A 20907-nucleotide genomic window follows, 5' to 3' on the forward strand; every position below is an offset into this window, starting at 1 on the left:
AGAAATGATGCTTCAGGAAGAACATTAGCCACTGGACCAACTAATGGGATCCAGAAGTATGTGCACTTGTTCTTACGAAGGGAAAGAAAGCTGGTTTGGGGGGTTCAGGACAGTTTAATGAAAATAAAACAGAAAGGATCCCTAGGTTTCATTACCAATTACATGATCCCAGGTGAAACACATTTGGCAATGTCAAAAGGCCACTTGTGAAGGCTGCTGGTGTTTCTCTAAACAGAAACTCCTGCATATTGGGGCCAGAGGAGGAAAGTTTTGTGAGCCTGCTACAAAATTTGCATTATGTACAAATCAGTTGTAATCAAGAAGCAATCAATTTCATCTTCAATCTATTTTGAACAATTTTATAGGGGCCCTTGCCTATGATTTACTCTGGTTACGAACAATCCCTACCCTGGGTGAAATATCTTAAAAGCAAAACCACCCACTTTTGGTCTTCTTCATGGAGAGTCACTGACTACTTGTCCTTTGGGTGGCTTCTGAATGCAGGTGTAATCTTAGCCTCCGGTCTTTTCTTGGTTATTCTTCTTCCTTAAGACTGGCCTTTTCCTATCCCTGACATTCATTCCTTCTCTTCTTCTGAGCTCATCAACATACATAGTCTTCCAGGTTTTCAGTTTTCTTGGATTTCCTCCCCCTGATATCTCTCTTGCTTCTGCAACTTAATATTTGCATTTTGGGGGCCCCTTTCTTGGTCTGTCTTTTAGATGAGAGGGTTCTAGATAGAGAAATTTCTTTATCACACCCTGATTTTACGAGCCAATTCTCATGCCTGCACCACAAACGGTGATATCAAGCTTTGCTTTAAGCCATTACCGGGCCTCTTGTTGGAGCATACTCCTGAATTCCTGTTTGGAGAACTGTAGGCGTTGAGTTGTACGTGTCCAGCATACTTTAGAAAAATAGATGTATACAGCAGGCAATTTTTCTTAGCTAGATACTTAAGAAACTGGCTTCAGCTTGCTAAAAATGGAACACATCACACAATTAGTATTTTCAGATGCAGTTGTGGGAAACTCAGTATCAGGAAGCAGATGGGGAGGGGGAGGGGGAGAAAGGGTATGAAGTGCTGTTTGTCTTGTGTGGACAAGCAAGAGAAAGAAGAGAAGGAGGGAGAGAGGGAGGAAGGGGAAGGAGGGAAGAAGGAGGGGAGGAAAGGAAAGAAGAGGGGGAGGAAAGGAGGAAGGAAGGAAGGAATTGGCTATCATTTTGACAATCATTGCATATGAGTATAAAAATAACGGAGATACACACAACTTCAGGCTCCTCTTACTTCTGGATATTTTGTCTCTAAATCTGCCACTTGAAAGGGAAGTAACGGTGTCAAAGGCTAGTCCATCTAAACACTGGTACACAGCGAATGGCATATATATGCTAGATGCCAACAGCAAAGAGATTTTCTTAAAAAGTAGAAGCAGCTTCAGTGTACAACTGCTAATAACAGAAGACTGTGAGGGAGAGAGGATTTGCTGCCCGTCTGCCAAGGACTGCTCTGGTTGATATGATAGCAGTTCCTGGACTTGGTAGTAGAGAAACACATCTCTGGGAATCAAAATAGAACCTAATTATGAGTGAAGCCCAGTAGATTTCCCCTGGTGACCTGGTCCCATTATTGGCGATGGCTGCCTCTTGCTATCCATTAGGACTTTGAAGAGCCAGCTGCATAATCAGGATTTCGTGAGCTCCAAAAATTATAAGATGTTTGGCATCTCTGCACTTACATCTTCCTGTAACAGCGTATTTTTATTGTTTGACGAAAGAAGGAGCACATTCATTTTAAGAAAAAGTGGTGAAAGCTTTTAGTGATCTGTGTGGTTATGTGTGCATACACACATGGCAAACTCCATTGCTGGAAAACTCTGGGCGGGGTGGTAGTAGCTACTCCCTGTTTCCTCCTGCTCACTTTTCTCATCTTGCTGCCAGTAGTAGTGTTCCTTCTCCCTTTTGAGCCCCTTTACTCCTCCTTTGGAAGAATGGAACATAAACAGAAGCTGACCACCCTGTCTCTTGGGGTGGGGGAAACCCTCCCCCCCCCCCCGCCCCCAAGAAAGGGATGATTGACACACATAGGGGTAGGTGAGTTGGCGGCTATATTGTGAAGGTGGTCTTAAAGAGAACCCAAACAAGGCAGTATCAGGCAACTGGTGTCTAATCTTGCCAGCTCCAAAAGGCACTGGGATCAGACTGTTAAGACATCATCAACTGCAGCTGCTGTTTACCCTCAGCCCCTTCCTGCCTCTAGTCGTGGTGAGGTAGCCAGCACATGAAAAACCCAGGACAGCCCTGTTGCTGCACGGAAACCAACAAGCCCCCAGTTCAGCTCAAAGCCTCAAGTAGGCGCTCTAGCGCCAAATGCAAGCACCTGTTCCCTTCAAGCTTGCCGAGGTGCCTGGTCACAGCAGGTTTAAATGAAGGAGTTATTAGCCTGTGCGTTTTCTCCTGTCTGTGGACTAAAAGGCAGTCCATTGGCACTGTAATTCTAACAGCAGTGAGGATGACGGTGGTAGCCATGGAAGCTGCAGCAGCGGCAGTGGTGGTGCTGTGTGTAAATATTTATTGCAAACGTATTCTTCACCTAGGAAGTTCTTGGCAGGAATTTACAATGTAAGGGTTATAAACTCATAAATGTGTTTTGAACAGTGCCAGCTTTGCAGTCAAGAGAGGGCAGTACATGGCACTATTAACGATAACAAGAAGAAGAATTCTCTGATGGGAACTCTAATAAATGTAGTAGCATGCTGTAATAAAGAGCACTAGAAAATGGATGAGGTATAACAAAATTATTCATAAAGAGAAATGGAAAAGGATGTCATGCTGAGTGGTTACATGCAGTTATATAGACACTAACAAGGTTATCACTAGAAGCTGAGTGCTAGTACGTTCACATATGTTTTCTAACTAGCACAAAGAGAGACTGTTTTTATCTTGAAGAACAGGAGAGCCTGGAGTTAGAGGTGTGCTAAATCTTGCTACTGATTTTTAATAATTCAGAGCCAAATAGCAATAATGGTTCATGTAGGGTCAGTTTAATGAACAAAGCAACCTCATTTCAGGTTGTTTGATGGAAGGTTCTCTGCCGAGTTGCTAACTGGTATACTTTACAGCTATCTCCAGGGTTCTTTTTGATATGATATTATCCTCCTCCCATACTGCGCTTTCTATACACCAAAATATAATGTGATGCCACGAGCTAGGATGAAAACACTCAAAGAATTTTCAAATGAACCCACGGCTCTTGTTCTGCAGCCTCAGTAATGCTAGAAAAGCAGCGAGCTGCCCGCTCACTGAGCTGTCAAGTAAAGTTTTGTAGGAACCACAGTAATTCAAAGAGTTAGCTAGCAAGACTTCTGACAATGCCTTGGAGCTGGGGAGGAACATTTACCCACAGTATTTTCATTATCTGATTCTAATCACCATGAAGCCAGCCACAGATTTTTGTGATGTTAAGTGGGTAGGCTGATTGTAATCAATTCAATGACTACATTGATAAGCAACCATTTATTGACTTGCAGAACCTTGTATTCTTTGAATTTTCCTTTCACAATAAATTTAAGTGGTGCTTTTATTACACCAATGTGTTTTAATTTCAACACTTGGGAAGAAGTTTTAACTTAGAGATGTGAGGCATTCAGACTTTTTTTTTTAGATCAAACTCATACCAAGACACAGCTAGGAGTATTGGTGGCAAAGCCTTAAGCCAATAAAAATCATTGCAAGTATTTTTCTAACTGAAATTGACCCTTGGGGATTCTCCTTTAAGATTCCATTTTAATGGAAACTGGGAGCCAACTGTATAAGAAAGGAGGCCAGAAAACGCACCCCCAGCAGAATTCCTTGCACTGTGCTGCAGCTTTGGCAATGCTACCTTCTAGACTGGCTTGTCTCAGTCCCTCTCCTCTCCTGAGGCCCACATGCTCTTTGGTATAGCAGTATTCAGTGTTTCAGCTTCCAGAATAGTTCCTTCTTTGCTCTGCTCTTCTCTGCCATCTTACAATCGATACTCACACATTTTGAAAATTCTCAGGAAGCAGACACACAGATGTGAGTGAGCAGACTCCCTCTGGGGCCTGGTCCTTGAGAACTTTGTACCATGAGGGCTTCCCTGAGGACTGGCGCCCCCTAGATGTCATCCAGGGCCACACAATACTCAGTTCGACTCTACCCCTCTGACCTGTGGTTCCTAATGAACTTGAAGTGTGCTCCATCCCTTCCCAGGGCCGCTTACCCTGGTTTTATCTAGTAGGGCAATAGGCCTGGAACAGAGACACGAATCTCACTTCCAGAATGTAAATTCTATCATTGTGTGTACACTGATCCTCCAAGGTAAGCCACTGACCCAGGGAGGGTTGGGTTTCTTGGAGACTTTTCACACCAAAAGTATGAAAAACTAAAGCATTTATGAATTTTCACACTGAAGATACGAAGAGCTAAAGCATTTATGAATGGAGAGAATGGGGTCAGGCACTGGGTGTGGGATTCAAGTTGGAAACGGAGCATTTGTTTCTGAAATCTTGAGAACAAACCATCCTTTGCTTTCTGGAAAAGCCCTGCACATGACATACTGGAGAGTGTGTTGTGACCTTTGCTCCGTCAGTAGAGAAGGGGTTAATTTCTCCCAAAGATCAGTAATTAAAACAATATTATACAGCTGGAAAATTTACAATTCACTAGCAAACGCACCTACTTCACCTAACCTGAGCCTTTTAACACCACAGAATATTTATTGTCAGTCCCATTTCATAGGTGGGAAAACCAAGGTTTATAAACCATGAGGCTTGTCTCCCAGATCCTGTGTGGGACAGTAGGAATGGAATTGAGACCTTCCCTAAGCCCATTGAGTTCTGCCTCAAAAATCATGTATACAATTGTCTCCATTTACATGTGGGGCATTTTCCAAGATCCCCAGTGAGGCCCAACACCATGAATAGTATCAAATCCTATGTATACTATGTTTTTTTTCTATATCTATACAGGTGTGATAAATTGTGTTATGCCCAGAAATGAACAATAACAAAAATATAACAGTTATAACAATACACCATAATAAAAGTCATGTGAGTGCTTTCTCTCTCTCTTTAAATATTCATTTAATATTTTCAGACTACATTTTGCCACAGGTAACTGAAACGTCAGACAATAAATAAGGGGAGACCACTGTGGATTTTTTGTGAGATATGAACTTTACTTAGCTGCTTTCATAGCTGGCTTTGGAAATAAGAAGCAGACATGCATGGATGGGATATAGGTAGGTGAGCTTGGAAGGCAGCTGGCACACTGTGCCTTGACATCACATCGTGGAGGAGGGCCTGGGTGGATTTCCAGACCTGAGGGAGTTAGTGCACAGGGCCTCGTGGAAGGAGAAGACAGTGAATGCTCCCAACAGGAGAGAGGAGGGAGAGGAGAGAGGGGAGGGGCTCGGATAAGCTCCAAAGACCAACTCCTCTTTCCCAAGTTTGCCTTGGGGAGCAATAGGAGGAGAACCGATTAGTGCAGGCCTTAATGCTTCGTATGTGAAAGTGAATAAGACTTATTGAGGGAAGACTAATGCTAGCAAAGCCTTCGTTTCCAAGGAGTGATTAAAATTCTGCTTGCAAAGTTTTCTGATTCCCTATCTTCCTGGGTCATGCAGGACAACAATATGTGGGAGACCCATGATGCAAGTTCTCCTGGAAAGCCAGAGTCGACCAAATGAGTATCACAGGTAGAAAAAGTGGGAGACACCAGGAAATATTCCAAAGACACTGCATCATGGTTACTGAGAGGAAATACTGCACCTAACTTCACAGTAATGGTGTATGTGGTGGAAAATCAATTCTGAAAAATGGAAGCAGTGGCACTGTGGGGCCCTAGCTAGGCTTTAAAATAAACCTCCCTTAAGTAGGACATAATTATTTCCTTTGGTTTCCAAAACATTGGCTTTCAAAAGCAAGAAAAACATTTATTTAATGCAACTGACCCTAACCTGTTTACCAAATGTAGCCGTAGCCCTAGACGTGAAATTCTGGCTCTGGCACATGGGCAAATGGGCGATGTCTGTTCCAGGTGGAGGTCATCTCTTGCCGAGACTCACTGGGGAAGGAATTGCAAGGATAAGATCGCCAAAACCATGCATCCCTCATTCTCCATGCTGAATCCTCATCAGCCTTGCCAGCCACATTTTATCTATGAGACAGATTTATGTTCTAAAATGCAGAACACACTCATCAAATGAATTTATTTTGAATACTGAAGCCAAACTGGATTTTTTTCATTGCATCTGTGACTTTTTACATTGAATCTGGATATAATTTCATACCCACTTGCAGTCTGGAAAAAGATCTGTCCCACAAAGATGAAGTTTTTGGTGTACCGGTCTTCTGTGCACCCCTGTGAAGACTTCAGCCCTCCCATTTTAGGGAATCGACTTAAAATCTGCATATTCTCCAAGTCTGAGGGGGTGGCTTGCTAGTGTACTCATGTGAAGAGTTGTCACCCTCTCAAGAATTTTCGGCCTTTACACTTACTTTTACCTGGTGAAAGGAAAACAGAGGAGACATTCAATAAAAGGTTTTGGTTATACATGATGAGCCCAACAGTCACTTTGCAACCTAGGTTAAGTAGTGGAAACATAAAATGTAGGTATTTTGCTCAAGCAATGCATTTTGACATTGGCAATGAAGAACTACTTGGTACAGAAAACAAGTAAGTAAGGTAGTGTGATTTTTAAAAAAAAAAATTTATTATTTGAAAGGAGGAATTACAGAGAGAGAGAAGCAGAGGCAGAGAGAAAGAAGTCTTGCATCCACTGTTGCACTCCCCAAATGGCCGCAATGGCTAGAGAGGCTCTGGTCGGAAGCCAGGAACCAGGAGCTTCTTCTGGCCATCTTCTGATGCTTTCTCAAACACATTAGCAGAGAGCTGGATTGGAAGTGGAACAGTCAGGACTCAAACCAGTGTCCATATGGGATGCCAGGACTGCAGAGAGCAGCTTCACCCGCTACGCCACAGCGCTGGCCCCGGTATTGTGATTTTAATCTTTAAAGAAGCTTGGATTTTTTTTTTCTGTTTTTGCCTTCACTATTGTAAATTACACATACACACACAAACACAGAGAGAAAAATATACAGCTCAATGATTTATCACGAAGTAAACAGCCCCGTGACCACCCCCCTGGCTTAAAGAGTGTAATGCATATTAAGGTAATCCTTCTAATATTCATTAATTATTTCAGCAGATACTTCTAGTGTCTATTTGGTGCCAAGCACAGCCCCAGGCATACTTGCAGTAAAGTAGGAAAAACATACAAAAGCGAATAAATATGTAACATGTTGGTAGATAGGTGATTTGGGGAGAAGCAGAGCAGGCCAAGGGGCATGGGAGATTGTGCAAGATGGGTGGCTGACTTAGCTCTGGGGTGTCCCCAGGGAGTTGGTGAGCACGGGAGCCATTGTTCTTTGAATTTGTGACTCTGGTTGCTTTGCCCACCATACCAGCTCATAAACATGTGGTGATAGAATCAAGCATTCGTGACGGCACAGTCACAAAAACTAACAGAAAAGAGCAAAAAGAGAATTGGCAATTAGCTGGCTTTTTGAACAGCACGGCTCACAAATGGCATTTTGTCAGGACAAAGACAAAATGGCCATGAAATCTTAGCCAGGGTATTAGGCCAGGAAGTAGGAGTCATGTTTAGCCTCTTCCTTCTGAAATTATTGCTCTGAACTATGAGGTTACAAGTTCAAGAGAACTTACAACATAAATGCTGGACTATTAAATAGGGAGCAAACAAGGTTCGTCCAACCTGGCTTACTTTCCACTTTCTTCAGTCATAGGCTCAGGCCAATCGAGAATGTTATGGTGAAACTGTGAAACCCTAAAGGGATTATAGTGTGAGTAGGCTCTTTCTCTCTCCTTGGCCATCCTCTGAATTTTGTTCCTTTTCATATCCCTTTCAAGTTGAAATTCCAAGCCATACATACATATATACATACATATATATATATACACATATATATATATATATAATTGTCCCTCAATAAATGTGGCTTCATGATAGTGATTTTACTAAATTGATTTCCCACGTCCCTTTTAGTGACTCCTAATAATCCTCATAATTAAGCTAGATCAATAGTAACACAAGTGTGGAATTCAGCACTTAAAAAACTCGTGTAATCATTCATGTTGTCCGTCCATAAATATTAATTGCATTTCAGGCAGGGTGCTTAGATGTTGGGATTTTAGCCACAAATAAGACCAACATGGTCCTTGCTCTATGGATTATAAAAGTTAGCCACACACTATTGTCACTCTATCATCATCACCATCTTCTTCTTTTCCAACACCAGCATCATGACTGTCCTCACTAACACATATTGAGAGCTTCCTCAGTGCCAGGCACTCTTTTAGCATTTAACATATTTAACATGAATTACTTCCTTTAAGCTTATGCAATATTATAGAGGTAATAGCATCAGTCCTAATTTTCTTTTATTTAAGATTTATTTATTTGAAAGGCAGAGAGAGAGAGAGAGAGAGAGAGTAGCCTCCATTTACAAGTTCACTCCCTAAATGCCCAACTGCTCCAGGCAAAAGTCAGGAGCCAGAACTCCATCTGGTTTTCCCACAAGGGTGACAGGAACTCAAGCACTTGGCCCATCTTTTGCTGTTTTCCTATGTACATTAAGAGGAAAACAGATTGAAAACACAACAGTCAGAATTCAAACTGGCACTCTGACGTGGGACGCTGGTGACATAAGTGGACCCCTTCTTTTCTAGTCATTAAACTAAGACACCAAGAAATGGAGAGTTAGCTTCAATACTATGTTATACTTGTTACAAACCATGTATGGTGATTAAAACAATGCCCAAAAGCAGCTATCTGGTTACTGAAAGAGGATTGGGATGTCTTTTCTCCTATACACCCTCCTTCTGCTATTTAAGACAGAAGTCTTTAAATATTTTTGATTTCACTTTCACTTTTCTGACTTTCCATAGACAGAATGATTGGTGATGATGGTTAGAGTTGTTTGTATGCCTGATGTTTGGGGAGTTCTGCATTCAGATAGAGAAGGCAACACAGATTATGTGATGGGATTCAGAGTTGTCCACAATGAGGGGAAAGGGCAGAGATGTAAGCGAAGCAGCTCCTTGGGAATTTAAAGCCCTGTTTCATTTTCTGACCTTACTACATAGACTCTCACATCATCCAGGCCTGCCATTGGATAATAACTGTGTCCAGCAACCCCTGGGACCCAACCAATTTATCATCTACTCTGTTGGAGAGATTTTGTGGTTCCTTGCATCCTGTCTTGTGCTGTGGGGTCTAGCAACGCCGAAGGGTTGCTAATTGCCATGTTAAATTCTCCTGGCCTCAGCTCTTCTCTCCCTTGTGTCTCTCAATCTCTCAGTCCAATTGGAGATGTCTGTAGGAATTTATCTGCACGCCAGGAGCTCAAAAAGCATTTACTGCTACTTTGTCTATATCAGCAGAGGAGAAAGGTGGTTTCAGTCTGGGTGGCTGTGCTCTGCATTTTATGATGCTATTTCATAATAGGAAACTGTAATCTTCTTTCTGCAGTAAGATAAAAGGGAAAGGAATTCACAACAACTTGTGTTTGGGGAAACATTTTCTTGAATTTAGGGTTACCCATCAAGATAACAGTTATTACGAATGCCCTTATCTGATGTTGTCTAAATAAAGTCCATTAACCAACTTTACATTCCCCAGTCCAGTTGCTATAACTTTATTATAGCCGTCAATAGCTTGTTCAAAATAATAATTCTAGCATGGGTTTCTACTTCTTTGCTTACAGATACTCTGACATCTCCACAGAATTTCTGGATTTAAAACATTTGTGACATTGGGTGGAAGATTTAAAACATTAGCATGCAAACAAGAAACTTGAGGTGAGCTTCCTTAAACAACATTTTAGGTGTGTCCCACAAAAATATAGAATGAATGACTTTGGGTGAATTTTTGCCTCCACTTTCAAGTTTAAATATGTTTCTAGACAGCACCAAATGTGTTTGCATCATTTCCACACACCCATCATATAAACCTAGAGAAGCCTGTTGAACAATAGTTGGCAAGGACACCGTCACTGATCTTACCCTTGCATTGTACGATACTCGAGAATACAAAAAGTAAAGCAAAACAAAACAAAAACACCCTCTTCCTACAGCAGAATCAAGTGTGAAATGACACAATCTTTTAGGGAGAGTATGTTTGACATATATTTTATACAGAATGCGTCTTTTTCCCCCTCAAAAATCAAAGGGAAGAACAATGTTTTTGTCTCAATAACCAAGTACAAGATCAAGAACTTTTTATTCTCTGGACAGAAATAGGAGAGGTAGTTGGGTTCTGTCAAGTCTTATTATTATATGAGGGTAACTCAAAACATTCATAGAAAATGGAATTAAAAGATGAGCTTATTTTGGTGCAAAACATTCGAAATTCATGCATTGAAGGATTCTTCAAAAAGTTCACGAAAACACATTATGAAAAGAATTATTGGTAGACAAGAAAACTTGCAATTCTTGATTTTCTGCCCCCATGACCTTACTGAGCTGCCCCTGTATCAGTGGCAGTGCAGTGGCAGGTGTTTATGCCGGCACTGGTGTCCCGTGCAGGGAAGGTCTGTTCCAAACAGCAGGGAGTTACAGGACGCGTTCTGGCTCTTGGTGGGGCCCACCTGCTTCTTTGGTCTTCACATGGTTCTTATTTACACAAGCCAAGTGAGGGGGACTATTGTTCACAGTCATTGGGTAAATGGTGTAGGGGGTTAGAATTTTATTCCTGAGCAAGTCATATCTTGTTGCCTTCCCATGTTATGTACTCTTCTCCTTCAGACTGGATGAAACTCATGGTCTTTTCAGAGGCCACTGAACACTGCAGAAAGAACACCCACTTTGGAGTCAGAAATGCCGGAGTTGTGCTCCTGAATCTCCTGGTTCTGACATGAATAAAGTCTGAGATTATGGGCACATTATTTCAACTTCTGGAGATTCTGATACCTCATATGAAAAATGGAAACAAGTTGCCTATCAAGCAGAGTTATTTGTAAAAAAATTAATGGCCGGCGCCGTGGCTCACTAGGCTAATCCTCCGCCTTGCGGCGCCGGCACACCGGGTTCGAGTCCCGGTCGGGGCGCCGGATTCTGTCCCGGTTGCCCCTCTTCCAGGCCAGCTCTCTGCTGTGGCCAGGGAGTGCAGTGGAGGATGGCCCAAGTGCTTGGGCCCTGCACCCCATGGGAGACCAGGAAAAGCACCTGGCTCCTGGCTCCTGGCTCCTGCCATCGGATCAGCGCGGTGCGCCGGCCGCATCGCGCTGGCTGCGGCGGCCATTGGAGGGTGAACCAACGGCAAAAGGAAGACCTTTCTCTCTGTCTCTCTCTCTCTCACTGTCCACTCTGCCTGTCAAAAAAAAAAAAAAAATTAATTAAACCTTACAGATACAGTGTAGAGCGTCATATATCTTACAGACCCAATGTATATAACCCTATATATAGCTATATATAACCCAATATAAATCAACTAGGGACCCAATTATAATAATAAAAGGACATGAGGCCGGCGCCGTGGCTCAATAGGCTAATCCTCCACCTTGCGGCGCCGGCACACTGGGTTCTAGTCCCGGTTGGGGCGCCGGATTCTGTCCCGGTTGCCCCTCTTCCAGGCCAGCTCTCTGCTATGGCCAGGGAGTGCAGTGGAGGATGGCCCAGGTGCTTGGGCCCTGCACCCCATGGGAGACCAGGAAAAAGCACCTGGATCCTGGCTCCTGCCATCGGATCAGCACGGTGCGCCGGCTGCAGCGGCGGCCATTGGAGGGTGAACCAACGGCAAAGGAAGACCTTTCTCTCTGTCTCTCTCTCTCACTGTCCACTCTGTGTGTCAAAAAAAAATAATAATAATAATAATAAAAGGACATGGGGAGATAAATGAAAACATAGGGCATTATGATCTGGTATTTGTATTTTTCTTTTCACAGTGGTTGCAATGTCACCTTTGAAGAAAATATTACTTATCTAGTAAAAGAAGAATGAAACCAGGGCTGACACTGTGGTACAGGGGGTTAAAGCCCTGGCCCGCAGCACCAGCATCCCATATGGGTGCAGGTTCGAGTCCTGGCTGCTCTACTTCCGATCCAGCTCTCTGCTATTGCTTGGGAAAGCAGTAGAAGATGGCCCAAGTCCTTGGGCCCCTGCAGCCACGTGTGAGACCCAGAATAAGCTCCTAGGTCCTGGCTTTGAATTAGTTCAACTCTGGCCATTGCAACTATTTGTGGAGGAAACCAGTAGATGAAAGACCTCTCTCTCTCTCTCTCTCTCCCTCTCTCTCCACATCTCTCAGTAACTCTTTCAAATAAATAAAATAAATTAAAAAAAAAAAAGAAGAGTGAAACCAAAACCAAGATGAAACATCACTTCATACCTGTTTAGAATAGCTATTACCCAAAAGGCAGCAGATAAAAAGTGTTGGCAAACATGTGGAGAAAAAGGACTCTTTGTGTACTCTATTGGTGAGAATGCAAATTGGGGCCATCATTATGGAAAATTGTGGAAATTCATCCAAAAAAATTAAAAATAAAACTATCATGTGACCCAACAATATCATTTCTGATTTTATCAGTGGTCTTTTAAATGTTCATGAAACTGTACTATGAAAAAATTATGCATGGACTTCAAAATGTTTTGCACCAAAAATGTATCTTTTAATTCCCTTTCTTCACAAGATTTTTGTCTACTCAAAGGAAATAAATTCTGGATCTTGCAGAGACAGCTGCATCCCCATGTTCATTGTACCATTATAAAATAGTCAAGACAGGGAAACAACTTAAGTGGTTATTAGTAGAATGATGGAGAAAGAAAATCTGAAAATATATATACATATATATATATATACACATACATGGATATTATTCAACTTTAGAAACAAGGGAATGCTGCTTTTGTGACAACAGGGGTGAATTTGAAGGACATTTTGCTAAGCAAAATGAGCTACACACTGCATGCTTTCACTTCCATGTGGCGTCTAAATCTCATAGAAACAGAGAGTAATCGCATGGTTCGTGGTTGTCAGTGGTAGAGGAAGAGCAGGTTAGTAAGAAAGGAAGAGATAGTGGCCAAGGGCTACAGCGTTTCAGCAGTGCAAGATGAATGGGTTCCGGAGATCCAGTACACAGCGTGGGGACTGCGGCTAACAGTCTGTATTGTACACTTGAGATTTTCAAGGAAGGCTTTTCCAAAAGGGTAGATCTTAAACATTCTCACCACAAAAGAAAGGATGGGAGGAAGGAGGGAGGGTGGGAGAAGAGGAAAATAATAGTAACAATGTGAGGTGATAGATATATTAATTAGCTTGATTGCGGGGATTATTCCACAATGTTTGCATATATCAAAGCAGTAAGCCAGGGATCGGCGATCGTGTTGTGGTAACATGTTAAGCTGCTGCCTGTGATGCCGGCTTCCCGTATTATCGCGGACTGGAGACAAGATCAGGGTGCTCCTCTTCCATTCCAACTCCCTGCTAATGTGTCTGGGAAAGCAGAGGAAGATGGCCAAGTCCTTGCGCCCCTGCACCCACGTGGGGAACCTGGAAGAAGTTCAGGGCTCCTGGCTTCGGTCTGGCCCAGCCCCGGTTGTTGAGGTCATTTTTGGAGTGAATCAGAGGATGGAGGATGTCTCTGTCTTTCCCTTTCTCTGTAACTCTGCTTTTCAAATAAATGAAAATAAATCTTTTAAAAATCATTAATCTGTGTACCTTAAATGTACACTATTTATGTGTGTCAACTGTACCTCAATAATGCCGAAAACATTTTCTTTTTAAAATAAAAGGAATTGGTTTTCAGATGCTTTCCTCTTTACTAAGTAGTTTACATCTGTTTCCTGTTTCTCAGGTTCTTTGATGTAAACACTGAGTGGGCTAGTAGGAAAATTGAATCGCTGCGTGAGTCCAATTTTTTTTAAAAGATTTATTTATTTATTCGAAAGTCAGAGTTACAGAGAGAGGAGAGGCAGAGAGAGAGTGGTCTTCCATCCAATGGTTCACTCCCCAGATGGCCACAACAGCCCGAGCTGTGATGATCCAAAGCCAGGAGCCAGGAGCTTCTTCCAGGTCTCCCATGTGGGTGCAGGGGCCCAAGGCCTTGGGCCATCTTCTACTGCTTTTCCAGGCCACAGCAGAGAGCTGGACCAGAAGAGGAGCAGCCAGGACTAGAACCGGCGCCCATATGGAATGTCAGCGCTTCAGGCCAGGGCATTAACCTACTGAGCCACAGCACTGGCCCCAACAAGAGTCCAGTTGAAAAGTTTAATGTTGTCATTTGAGTTTAACGTTCGTGTTTAAGGAACATTCTGAACACCAGTCAGCTGTGCGAGTTTTATCATTTCACTCATGAAGCCACACTTCAAGTCCCTGTAACATGTAAGGTGAAGGCAGCCTGCAGTCTTAGCGTCCATTAGTTTCTGAGGCATTGTGATTCCACGGCCTGCTGGTGGGGAATATGTTCCTGAGCTCGCTGAACCCGGGAAAGGACCCTTTTTCCGGTCCCTTTCAGTTGTTTGGGGATCACAGAAATCACCTGTGGCTCACCCACTCATGGGCGCTGCCTTAGTCAGACTCTGGACAAAGCAGAGCCTCCAATTTATCTCCGTTTAATTGTTTCTGAGGATTGGTGTGCAGCAAGTCATTTACCTGGAATTATTTTGGTCAACAAAATTATAATATCATTCTACAATTCAACAACCCAGATTCAGCATGAAAATCGATGACAATGTGATGCAATGAACTTCCTTGGAACTTTCAGTGCTGTAGTTTGAGTGTATCATCCCCAAAATTCAAGGGTTGACTTATACTGGACTGTGTGATAGTGTTCTACACTACAAGGACCTCAAATAAAAGACTGCACGAAGCCTGTAGTTCGTTTGCCTTTCTGCCTTCTGCCATGTAGGACAGGGCGGTCCTCCCACAGCAATGAGGTACCATGCTGGAGGCAAAGAGCAGCCCTCCTCAGACAACCACACTTGCCCACAGCTTGATCTCAGACTTCCCAGCCTTAATTAATTCCTTCATTTTCTTTATAAATTATCCAGTCTCAGGCATTTTTTTTTCCTAATGGCACAGAGACATTGAATCTTGGTTATTTATTTTATTGGCTGTACTGCCCCAAATGTGTTAGCCTATCTATCCTCTGCTCTTTCATTTATAAAAAGAAGGCTCTAACTAGGCAATATCAGACTTTCTCCAATAACAATAATTATAAGAAAGGAGAGAATTAATCCAATATTATGATTATGAAGGAGGCTCCCAAGTCTGCCTAAATTAAAAATAAATAAAAAAATAAATAACAGCTTGTGTGACCCTGGGCACTTTCATTTTCTCAGCTGTAGAATGGAAGCGTGAGTTATATGGACATCAAAAGGCAGTTTCGAGAGTTAATTGAATAATATACATAAAGTGCAGGCCACAGCTCAAGAATGAATGTCGGCAGCAGGAGTGACAGTCGTGCCGGTGACCAGAACAAGCTCCTTAATTCAATTCTCACAGCCTGCAACCTTATAGGGAATGTCAGTACTTTATAGTAGAGGCAACTGAGATTCAAGATTAGTAATTTTTTTTTATTTGACAGGTAGAGCTACAGACCGTGAGAGAGACAGAGACAGAGAGAAAGGTCTTCCTTCTGTTGGTTCACCCCCTAAATGGCTGCAATGGCCAGCGCTGCGCCGATCCGAAGCCAGGAGCCAGGTGCTTATCCTGGTCTCCCATGCGGGTGCAGGGTCCAAGCACTTGGGACATCCTCCACTGCACTCCCAGACCACAGCAGAGAGCTGGACTGGAAGAGGGGCAACCAGGACTAGAACCTGGTGCTCAAATGGGATGCCAGCGCCACAGGCGGAGGATTAACCAAGTGAGCCAAGGCACCAGCCCCAAGATTAATAATTTTTGAAAGGTCATTGGCTATAGAGGAGCATTCAGATTTTGAAATGAGTTCTGTCTCAGTTTAACCATATTATATATATGGCATATATATAGCAATATTACATATAGTATATTATCAGCTTCTATTATTCTATGTCAATACTATTTTGATTAGAATGATGCTTAATGAGTTAGTTACTCCACAACCTTTTGCTCCCAAATCTTTTTTTTTATTTATTTATTTGACAGATAGAGTAAGACAGTGAGAGAGAGAGAGAGAGAGAGAGAGAAAGGTCTTCCTTCCGTTAGTTCACTCCCCAGATGGCCGCAATGGCTGGAGTTACGCCAATCCGAATCCAGGAGCCAGGTGCTTCCTCCTGGTCTCCCATGTGGGTGCAGGGCCCAAGCACTTGGGTCATCCTCCCCTGCCCTCCTGGACCACAGCAGAGAGCTGGACTAGAAGAGGAGCAACCTGGACTAGAACCTGGCACCCATATGGGATGCCGGCACCGCAGGTGGAGGATTAACCAAGTGAGCCACGGCGCCGGGCCCCCCAATCTCTTTATTCATATAGCTAGCAAAGCATTCATCCTGTCTTATTACTTTGATTATTTTTTTAAACTTGTCTCTGACCCACAGCAGACAGGGAATTTGAATACAAGGATCATGGTTTACAAGGTTAAGAGATGGGAACCCTGGCAAAAAGGAAAAAAAGAAGTTTAAGAAAACATAGAGTCTATAGCAAGAAAACAAGACAAAAACACTTTCATCAGGCTAGTTGGGCTTTATGGAATGAAGACAAAAACAGAGAAGGGAGATAGCATTTCATCAGCACAATCCAGTAAACAGGCATTGAAGGACTGGTACTCTTTAGGCTTGAGGGAGGAAGTGGGTTTTATTTTCAGGTACTTCCTTCTGAAACAACTGCTCTCAGCTAGGGTTTTTCTGGTTCTTGCAAGACACATAATTGAAATTAATCAAAATTTTTATATGCAGAGTACTTTTCAACCTATATTCCTGACTTTTAAATTTTGGCCAAACAGAGATTGTTCTGTTTCAAAGACATTCTAGGAGAAACTCACTTACAGTTGATGTTTCATATTAAAATGTATACCATCCATCATCCTAATAGATTATCCGTGTGATTTGTCCATCACTTTATGAGAACAAAATGCCATCTTGTCTCCTTGATACTGCGTCTTAAAAAAAAAAAAAGGAGCAAAGAGAAGAAAAAGAAACACCGCATTATTCCTTTTTTAGTTTTTTTTTTTTTTTTTTTACTTTGAAGTTTTTCATAGCACACAAGGTCTGGCATTGGGAGTAATTAGAGTAAACCATGCAGAAATCCCCACGGAAGCTGGCAGGTAGGATAATGTTTGCTGCATTAAAAACTTAAAAAGAGAGCACAGTGTTTTAGAGGACAAGTCGGTGACTAAATCCTACTGAGGAAGATTAAATGGGTGAATCTCTTTTACTCGTCTCCATCAAACTTGCCTGGCCGTATTCTCAGATGCAATCATAATTATGGGAAAATTTTGAGGGGGAATTTTTAGTAATTAACAAAGTTGCACCCATGACAGGAGCCAACAGCTTCTGAAGGTTACAACCAACACTGGTTGTACACTAGCTCCACCCCAGACCAAAGCTGAGCTGAACCCCCAGGCACCCGGAATGGGCCAGGCCTCTGCTCCTGACAATCCCCCTGGAGGCTGGAAGGTTCTGTCTACCATTTGAGGATGCCTGGCACACAGAGCCCTGTCATAAAGAAAATATTTTCTTCAAACAGAATTCTAATTGTCTTCGTTAATTTAGTTGGAATCAAATGTGTCACATGCATGACACTTCCATAATTCCTTCCTTATAGAGGAAAAATGATAAAAATTATGTAAAATTTAAAATACCATGAAAATAGGTTCCTGAATTTAGCAAACAAAAATGTCCCAAACATTGCATGGGACACAATTACAGTAAAAAAAAAATGATTCCTTGTTTACATCAAATTTAAATGTTACTGGCTATCATATGTCATCTGTCTACTCTATCCAAAAAGATGTTAAGTCACAACAAGTGGCCCCACATGTGAAGTGACACAGAGATAGAAACTACATTGGTCACCTAAAATAATATACTCTGAATGAATTCTAAAAATAGCTCCTTTGTTTAGAAAATAAAATGCTAAGTCAACCTTAATAATCTAACAGCCTCCGTTACAGACATTTTTATTACTTTCCTTAATGTACCTTTAATTCAGTGCAGTCAATGTTGTTGTTTGAAGAACGAGGTTTCTATTCAGGGAAAAGAGTCTGAAAGAAATCCGACTGCCTTTCAAAGTAAAAGTTGTGCTTCATTTTTCATCTAAACAAGCGGAGTGGCTCTTTCACAAAATTTCCAGTACTGAAATGGACACAGCTAGCAAGACCGTCAGGAAGCTGTACAGAGTAGGTGACTCTGATAAGCCTTTCTCCCCAACTGAGACATCTCTCCATGTTCTACACAGGCAGCAGGTGCGGCCACAATCTGAACAGATGTTTCCACCTGTGGAAGTTGGGGTTGGAGTATACATTTGCTGCCCTTGCCTTTTCCTTTGTGTCACTCACGGTGGTGATGTGTGCACTCAAGCTGTTCAACTCCTTGGCCTGACTTTATGCCTCGATTTGGTAGAGCTGTGGGCTGTGGTGTGCTATTTCTTTCTTGCATATTTTTAGATGATTGTGAATAACTTTTTTCTTTTCTTTCTTTCTTTCCTCCTTTTTTTTTTTTTTTTTTTTTTTTTGGTCTTGCTGTTTTAAGGCTTCTGATTCAGACTTTCTGGTCACTGTTTTAGTGCATGAATTTATAGCAGATACACAGAGAGAAGGGAGTGGGTGGGAGAAACAGAAGAAGCATTATTTTTGAAAGGGTAAAAAAACCTCAGCTAAAGGCAGATGACCTTGCCCTTGTTCTGCTTTGACACAGGAAGTTGAACTGCCCCAGGAAGTCATTAACAGAACTGTTTTGTCAGGTCTTATTGTTTAATTAGATCACAACTTAGATCCCAATTCTAAAATCCTTTTGGCACATGCCATAATTCTCATTCCTGAGCATCAAATACTTTCTAACAGCTGCCTACATAAAGCAAAAACCAAGTAAATTCAATATTTGAACCAATTATATATATGTGTGTGTGTATACTTAATAACAGACTCTTAGAGTAAAAACTTTCTAGTGGTCAATCACTCAAACCTTTTATGGAAGTAGTTGTACCCTGCAGCTCTCCAATGCTTAATTTAGCTATAAGGCTTACCTTGAATCCCCCAGGGGCTCTGCACCATATTTGGAGAACAGCAAGTCTTTGGTCTTTCCTGGTTTGAAGACGCTTCTTTGTGTTCATGCTTAGTACCTGACCCTTATCCATACACAAGTAGAATCAAAATTCTCAACTGCAAGCATTTGGCTCTAACAGCTCTGTTCCATCAGTACTGGGCTTTCTCAGGACAGACCACAAAAATGAATACACGCAAAAATACAAAAATTAGGAGCCAGAAAGAAAAAATGAATACATAATATCCATTTAACCAAGCTCAATGTGTTCTGTTAATGTTTTTCTTTGCATTTCTCTCTCCATTTCCTATGTCCATAGAGTTGTGGTTTAGTTTTTCCAAATGTCTTATTAGCTTTCAGTATTTTCCCAAAGTATGAAAGTATTACACAAATTGAATTAAGAGTTTGGAATAAGAATACTTTGGAAAGCTAACAGGGGATTTCAAAATGGTGGAATGGCAACAGGATTGTCCAAATCACACCAGGCAAAATTATTGTTTAATAAGGGTTGAAACTACATGCCTCAGACAAAGCCATGGAGAATTCACAGCAGAAAATCCAGCGAGAACAGTAGAGATTGTCCAGGTCCATGCCAAAAGAGCAAATAAGAAAAAAAAAAAAAAAAAAAAAAAAAAAGAACAGGAGAGGGGGAATGGTGGAAGCTCCAACCTGGAGAGGAGAATGGAGGACCCAGCAGACCAGGTAAGAAGGGGAGGGGAATTCACGGATTTTCAGAGCTGTAGACTCACACCAGGGCATCCTGCAGCTATGATGAGAAGGGCTGGTCACACCAACAGAGGTAAACACTCTCCTCTACAGACATCCAGAGGAGAGCTACAAAGCTCCACAGGGGCCTTACTTTGGATACCTGCTCTATTCTGGAATACTGAAAAAAGCAACCAGGCCACACCCACCACATGACTCCTGGTACTCATTGAATATAGACATCCCACTAAGCCACACAAATGCCCAAAATCAAAGGAAAAAACTTAAATAAGGATAAGAAAGATACTATGAGTCCCCTAACGTAACCCTGCAACACTTCAATAGCAGAAGATGAAGATGAAGAGATTGAATATATCCCAGGAACAGAATTCAGAAAATTAATCATCAGACTACTTAGAAGCAACCAAAAGCAAATTCACAAACTAAATGGAATTTTTTCCGACAAAACTGAGATATTAAAGAGAAATCAGAATGAAATACTAGAAATGAAGAACTCTATAGTTCAAATAAAAATGCAGTGGAAAGTCTTAGCCACAGAGTAGATGAGACAGAAGAAAGAATATCAGAACTAGAAGACAATTTCAGGAAATTTTACAGTCAGACCTCCTCACCCCCAAAAAAGAAGAAGTTAGAAAACTAAAAGCCACTGTTGGAGATCCATAAGATGCTATCAAATGATTCAACATACAGGTGCTGGGAATTCCTGAAGGTGTAGAAATAGAGAAAAGATTAGAAGGTCTTCTTAATGAAAGAATAACAGAAAACTTCCCCAATTTGGAGAAAGAAAAGGATATCCAAGTACAGGAAGCACATAGAACTCCCAATAGACATGATCAGAAAAGATCTTCAACATGACACATTGTAGTCAAACTCTCCACAGTAAAACATAAAGAAAAGATTCTAAAATGTACATGAGAGAAATGCCAGATCACATTCAGAATGTGAATACTATATCTGCAAAGCTCTCA

General features: G+C 41.8%; 1 long non-coding RNA gene across 1 annotated transcript; it reads right to left on the minus strand.

The window, feature by feature from the left end:
• Nucleotides 1-6203: 6203 nt before the first annotated feature.
• LOC103350129 (uncharacterized) lies at nucleotides 6204-18501 on the minus strand. Its single transcript, XR_016236731.1, has 3 exons — nucleotides 18154-18501; nucleotides 17000-17112; nucleotides 6204-6524 (listed from the first exon to the last, which is right to left on the minus strand). It is a non-coding gene; the product is annotated as an uncharacterized LOC103350129 (long non-coding RNA).
• Between the last annotated feature and the right edge of the window lie 2406 nt (nucleotides 18502-20907).

The sequence above is a fragment of the Oryctolagus cuniculus genome, chromosome 7, assembly GCF_051225735.1.
Source record: "Oryctolagus cuniculus isolate XC-2025 breed Fujian yellow rabbit chromosome 7, ASM5122573v1, whole genome shotgun sequence".
NCBI classification, from domain to species: Eukaryota; Metazoa; Chordata; class Mammalia; order Lagomorpha; family Leporidae; genus Oryctolagus; species Oryctolagus cuniculus.